General features: G+C 42.5%; 1 non-coding gene across 1 annotated transcript; it reads right to left on the reverse strand.

Annotated features, from left to right (window-relative positions):
• Positions 1–5,696: 5,696 nt before the first annotated feature.
• On the reverse strand, positions 5,697–5,803 carry LOC120255451. Its single transcript, XR_005535016.1, has one exon. It is a non-coding gene; the product is annotated as a small nucleolar RNA R71 (small nucleolar RNA).
• Between the last annotated feature and the right edge of the window lie 1,225 nt (positions 5,804–7,028).

A 7,028-nucleotide genomic window follows, 5' to 3' on the forward strand; every position in this document is an offset into this window, starting at 1 on the left:
CTGTATGATGTCGCTTACTCACAGTGTACCGTGGAGTATGGCCGACTACCGATAGATTTTTCCGATGTCGAGTCACCCCATATCATGCATCTGAGATTTTTGTGTGGGCGTGGGGAGTCTGAACAGGGATTATCAAAGGCTTCTAGTTTGTCTCGGTTCGATTCTGAGATACGTACACGTGATCATCAGCGAGTCCGTGGCAGGGTCGAGCGAGATAACACGACCCGCTTTGACCAGGGCTGGATCCGCTTTTCTTATACTCCATGGCTCGCAATGTACCACTTCACTTAGGGTGCATTCTAGCAGATGTTTTACAGTACCAGGGTCGTTTGACTAGAGTGGGTCTACTATTTACGGGCCCTTATATCACCAGACTCATTCTAGGAATGGGTTTGGGCGGCGCTCACGTGGTCTTTGAAAGGGACGGTTGTGCCCATCAGCTCTTACATTCGATACGATCGGGATGATGGGGTTGAGTACGGAGGTTTGGGCGGGGGTTTATGTTCTCACTCCGAGCTCTCTGCGAGACCACCGAAGCAAAGGATATACTACGGGGGTGTCCAGTGAGACTCCTTCATCTTACGTAGCACGGGTATTCGAGCCTATGATTGTATCGAGAGGTGGAGACCCGATGTTAGAGAGATTCGGACTGAGATAGAGGAGCTCCGGGCTTTGCAGTCGGCTCAGTACACAAATCTTATGACCCAATTCGATTTCCTTCAAGATCTCCTGAGATCCGGATCTTCAGTACCTCCAGCACCTCCATCCTCGACCCCGACCACGGAGGACCCACTATATGCTTCCACTTGAGTGCGATGGCGGAGACCCGAGGCGACTTCGACACTTGACTTTTCTTTTTACTTTCATGCATTTTACTTTATCTTATTTTTCTTGTTTTTAGACTTGTTCACTCGAGAAAGGATTTTTTTCCTTACGAGTTTATGTTATTTTTGCATTATCGAGGTTGTATTCATTGCTTCATCTTTTTATACACTCGAGTTATTTTTTTGTTTTTTTCTTGAGCTTCATTTGAATCCCCTCGTGTGTGCGTGCGAGATAGTCTTGTCTTCTTGGAAATTGAGACTTAGTCATGGAGTGCGGCCAAGGTGCTTTGGCACTTGGCCGTGCTGAGCTCACAACCTGTTGGAACACTACTCCCAATAAATTAGCTTCATCAAAGCGCAACACTAGGAGTCGGGGAGTATTGTTTTGATTACTTCTCCCACATCTATTTTTTTGAATGATATATTTTGAGTGAGCTTGCATGTGTACATTGAGGACAATGTACAACTTAAGTGTGGGGGAGGGGGGGGGAGTTTCATAATGCGCACATCTTTTCTATTGTTCTTGATTGACATATGCTTACATAGCCAATGGCGGTTCACCGTAGTTGCAATGATTGTATTCTTAAGTCTAGGAGAATTGTTAACATTGAATGCTTTCATACTCTAGTTCTTGCTTGAATTTTTTTAGGAATTTTTGCCCGATTTACACTTAGTGCACTACTCACTCTTTGAACTCTATTGGAAACTCATGTTCGATGTTAAAGGGACTAGTTATAGTTGTTTCTTGTGTTAAATTCAAAAAAAAAAAATTGAAAATGAAAAGAAGGAACAAAATAGTTTTATTGTTTATTTGTATTTGTTGGGTGGAAAGAGCTACCACCTATGAAGTATGAAGCTACTTTCGCAAGTCGGATACTAGTTATGCCCTAATGAGAGAAAGAGCTATCTCATAGGATTAGTGAAAGCTACCACTCGGGTAGAAAGAGCTACCACCTTGAAAGTGTGAAAGCCACCTTAGCGGCCGCTTTGGAAAGGGCTACCTTAGAGGATGTGTGAAGCTACTGCCATCTTTTAAATTTTTGTCACTTTTGTAGATAAATAAGTCCCTTGTACTTAGAACTTTGAGGAGTATACCTTGGGTTGTTTTGAGTGAGTTCACACACATACACGAAATTTGGGTTTGTTGTCCTTTTTGATTCAAGTTTTTAGCTAGAGCATTGATTTTTCGTATTTAGTGTTGAAATTTTCCTTACTTGTAGAATACTCTCTTTGTATACCTTAGTGAACCTAAGGCCAAGCACTTTCAATATTTTCTTCATCAATGCACAGAATGTTTTAATGTTTGCTTGAGGAAAAGCAAAAGCTTAAGTGTGGGGGAGTTTAATAAGTGCTTGTGCGATATGAAGGCGAAGCGTTCATTCCTTATGTTGAGCATTACTTTTCTCAGGTTTTACATTAATATGTGTGTTTTTATATTACTTTTATGCAGGTAGGGTTGTGAGGCCGAGTATGAAGGAAATAGGCCAATGTGGATCATAATGCACCTATTTTGGAGGAGATCTTGCTAAGGTTTAAACGCGAAGACATAGGTCAGGTGTGAGATGCTAGAGTGTGTACCAACCTCCTCGTATTCGAATGAGCACATTCATTTGGAGGGGCATAAAGGCAGTCATACTCGAACATTCTGATTTATGCATATAAGAACAAGAGATCCACCAACGTGCACATCATTGAAGAGGCAAGTGATTCACGACGTAAACGTGTGCCCGTTTGCGTTACCCCAACGAAAGTATGGAATTCGGGAGTATTTCCGGCATAGTACTACAGCAGGGCACTGTAGCAAGTGCTGTAGCAGCCCGGCCGAGAAATCAGAGAAACAGAGAATCCACACGGGCGTGTGGAAATTATCCACGCCCGTGTGGAAAATTCCACAGGGGCGTATGACACCATACACGCCCGTGTAGTCGCCCGATTCCAGCCCTATTTAAAGCCGATTTCAGCCCCGATTTTGGTATTCTTTTCTCCATCTTTTCCCCAACTTGTGAGAGGACTTCAGCTAGGGTTTTAAGGGGTATTGACCAAGGTTTTGGAGAAGTTCTACGGCACTGACATCATGATTCCATTAGGAAGAAGGTTGGTAGGGGAGCTTCGATCGAGGCGTATCCTATACCGGACGAAGGAATCTTTGGACGACGCGTAGAGGACTCTCCACAAGACCATCGACACGACCATCGAGGGGGTTTCTTTATGGATTCATTGCTTTTACATTCGATTTCTTTGATTGTACTTAGGTCCATGGAGAGCTAAACCCCTAGTGGGTACTTGGATGATTGTGAACCCTAGGATGTATTCGTTTCATTGAACTTCTTTATTATGCTTTCAATAAATTGATGTTTATTGTGAGTTCCAACCTTGAATGCTTGATTGTATGAACATTTCCCCTAGAGTGACACTAGGGTTGAGAGTTCTTGTTGGTAACCTTGTGAGTGAGTGACACACCACGAGCGTTAGACAAAGCTAGGTTGGAGAGGGTTAAGAGGGTGAGTCGAGAGGTACAGGAGCGTCCCCTTTCCTCTCCGGCGTGATAGATTCTACCTCCGTTCCTTGAGTTCTTTGCGGCCATAATAGAGTGAGTGGTCTAAGGGATGAACCTCCGCTGGGCCTAGTTGCGCGTGCAATGGAGTGAAGCGTTGAGAGGATCTTAGTATCTAGGGCTTAATTGTGGCTAGGGACCTTCCGCCTGGACCAAAGGGTTAGGTCTATATTTATGAAGAGATTTATTACTTGGAATCCCTAGAGTTCATTGCAAGTCTATGCGAGTGCGAGGTGTTGAGATTGTTCGATTTCTCCTCCGGGACATGTATAGAGTTAGGCATAGTTGACCTTAGATTTGGGACTATGTATGTAAGGATTTCCACGACTCACCATTGCATTGATTAGGAAGCATAATAGAGAGTTCTTGCACTTGAGCGATTATCCTAGGGTGAAGCATTATCCGAGTACCCTATCTTTATCGATTGCCTTACCCTCTTCTTACTTTTTGCTCTTTCACTTGTTGATTTTATTGTTGAGAATTGAATCAATTTCACACCTATCACAATTGATCTTCCACATAGCTAAGAATCAAATTAAGTATTTTCACTCCCTACTCCCTGTGGATTCGACCCCGCTCACCCGGGATTATTACTTCGACAAGCCCGTGCACTTACGGGATATAAGCAAGGGGAACTTGTCACTAGCTTCGGAGGAGGATTCTTCAAGACGTTAAGCGACCCATCAAGGCCACCATCACGAATTCAAGGGGGTTTTTCTCTATGGTTTGCATTTCTATTCATTCTGTTAATCATTGTTTTGTAACTTGCCCCATGGAGGGCTAAACCCTAGTAGGTATTTGGGCATGTGAACCCTAGGATCTATTCTTTTGTATTGATTTTTTTTTTGTTTCTATTAAATCCGAGTTGATTTGAGTTTTAACCTTGTGTTTTCATGGCTTGTATGCTTTATTGATCTTCGTGATTGATTTATTATGCATGATTTGTTATTTTGATGAGAGAGGTCTCCATTAAAGTTAGAACTTCAAGGTTAAAGAGGGTTGAGAGGATGAGTCATGAGATAGTGGTGTGTCCCCTTTCCCTTCCGATGAGTGTTTTCTATCTCCGTATTCCGTAGACTCTATGTAGCCATATTTATTGTGAGATGTTAGATTGATAGATTTCTCCACCGGGATCTCATAGGGGATTAGGGATCTTTCGCCTAGAAATAGGGTTGGATCTATATTTAGGAATCAGTTTCACTCTTAGGTATCCCTAGAGCTTAGTACTGTTATATCGGGTGTGAGGTGTTGAGATTGAGTGATTTCTCCACCAGGACCTTATAGGGAACTAGTACAGGTGGCTTGGATGCAAGTGCCAGTTATTCTTGGATTACCTCAACTTATTAGACTTGGTTTAGAAGCATTTAGCAAATTTCAAGCTTCATTTTACATCCTAGGGGGAGCATTGCCTGGGTACCTTACCTTTATTGATTGAGATCTCCTTTATTTTCTATCTGGCCGGTTTTATTGCTTATTAATATTCTTGCAATTAGTTTATTTCATCACATCCATTGATTTCGACTAGATAACTAAGAACTAGTTACTACTAATATTTCCGTTTCCTATAGATTCGACTACCCACGCACCGGGGTAATTATTACTTCGACACTCGTGCACTTGTGGTTTGCACGTAATTCGGATACATGTTAAGTTTTTGGTGTCGTTGAGGGGAGCGGGATATTAGGAACACTAGGACTTGGTTACTTTAGTCATTCACATTTTCATTTTTTTTTCTACTTTATACTTCTCTCTTTCGCTTTCTCATTTGGTTCTCTTAATTGATTTCAGCTACAGGTTATGACCCGAGGGAACCATTCGACATTGGTTGAAGAGGATCCTCAAATTGAGTGAAGATTTTGTTGAAAGGGCAAGGAACCTATGCAAGAACAGAATTTTTCGGCTGAAATAGAGGTTGAAGAATCTGAAATATGGCAGAACAAAAGGGGCAACAAAGAACACTTTCAGATTTTGCTAGGCCTATAATTGGTGGGACACAATCGAGCATTGTTAGGCTACAGGTAGCAACCCAGAATTTTGAGTTAAAGCTGGGTTTCATTTAAATGGTTCAACAACCCGCACATTTTAATGGGTTAGTCGATGAAGACCCAAACAATCATATTGAAAATTTCCTTGAAGTGTGCGACACGTTGAAGATCAATGGGGTTTCGGATGATGCAATTCGCTTGAGAGCATTCCTATTCTCATTGAAGGGAAGAGCGAAATAATGGCTCCATTCATTACTAAGAGCTTCTATCACAACATGGAATGAAATGGTCGAAGCTTTCATTGCAAGATATTTCCCTCCGGAAAAATCGGCAAAGCTTCGTAATGAGATATCTTCATTTGTTCAGATGGAGCTTGAATCTATATTTGAGACTTGGGAATGATTTAAGAACCTCTTGCGGAAGTGTCCACAACATGGGTTCCCCGAATGATGGTCATTCACACATTCTACAATGGGTTGAACTCAGGCACCAAACAACTTCTTGATGCCACCACGGGAGGAACATTAGGAAACAAGTATCCCCAAGAGGCCCGATAATTGATTGAAGAAATGGGTTTTAATAGCTACCAATGGAATGCAATAAAAAAGACAAAAGTGGCTGGACTTCATGAGATTGATGAGGTTACATCCTTGGCAGCCTAAGTAGAAGCATTGAGCAAGAAATTGGATACTTTGACTTCATCAAGAGTAGCCACAATCATAAGTGATGATGGTTGTGGGTGTTCGCATATGCCATCCGATTATCCTATCTCAATTGCTACTTTAGCCCCAATTGAACAAGTGGATTTTGTGGGTAATTCAGGAAGAAGACAAGGCAATCCTTATAGCAACACCTACAACCAAGGGTGGAGGAACCACCCAAATATCTCATGGGGTAATTAAGGACAACAAAAGGCCGCTACCCCACCAGGATTTCAGCAAACACCTTCAATTCTGGAGAGAGTGACAAGTTCCCCTTGCTTATATCCCGCAAGTGCACGCGCTTGTCGAAGTAATAATCCCGGGTGAGCGGGGTCGAATACACAGGGAGTAGGGAGTGAAAATACTTAATTTGATTCTTAGCTATGTGGAATATCAATAGTGATAAGTGTGAAATTGATTCAATTCTCAACAATAAAAACAACAAGTGAAAGAGCAAAAGTAAGAAGAGGGTAAGGCAATCGATAAAGGATGGGGTACTCGGATAATGCTTCACCTAGGATGATCGCTTCAAGTGCAAGAACTCTCTATTATGCTTCCTAATCAATGCAATGGTGAGTCGTGGAAATCCTTACATACATAGTCCCAAATCTAAGGTCAACTATGTCTAACTCTATACATGTCCCGGAGGAGAAATCGAACAATCTCAACACCTCGCACTCGCGATAGAGTTGCAATGAGATCTAGGGATTCCAAGTGATAAATCTCTTCCCTAAATATAGACCTACCCCTTTGGTCCAGATGGAAGGTCCCTAGCCACAATTAAGCCCTAGATACTAAGATCCTCTCAACGCTTCACTCCATTGCACGCGCAACTAGGCCCCAGCGGAGGTTCATCCCTTAGACCATTCACTCCATTATGGCCGCAAAGAACTCGAGGAATGGAGGTAGAATCTATCACGCCGGAGGGGAAAGGGGACGCTCCTGTACCTCTCGACTCACCCTC

The sequence above is a fragment of the Dioscorea cayenensis genome, unplaced genomic scaffold (genome assembly GCF_009730915.1).
Source record: "Dioscorea cayenensis subsp. rotundata cultivar TDr96_F1 unplaced genomic scaffold, TDr96_F1_v2_PseudoChromosome.rev07_lg8_w22 25.fasta BLBR01000999.1, whole genome shotgun sequence".
Classification (NCBI taxonomy): domain Eukaryota; kingdom Viridiplantae; phylum Streptophyta; class Magnoliopsida; order Dioscoreales; family Dioscoreaceae; genus Dioscorea; species Dioscorea cayenensis.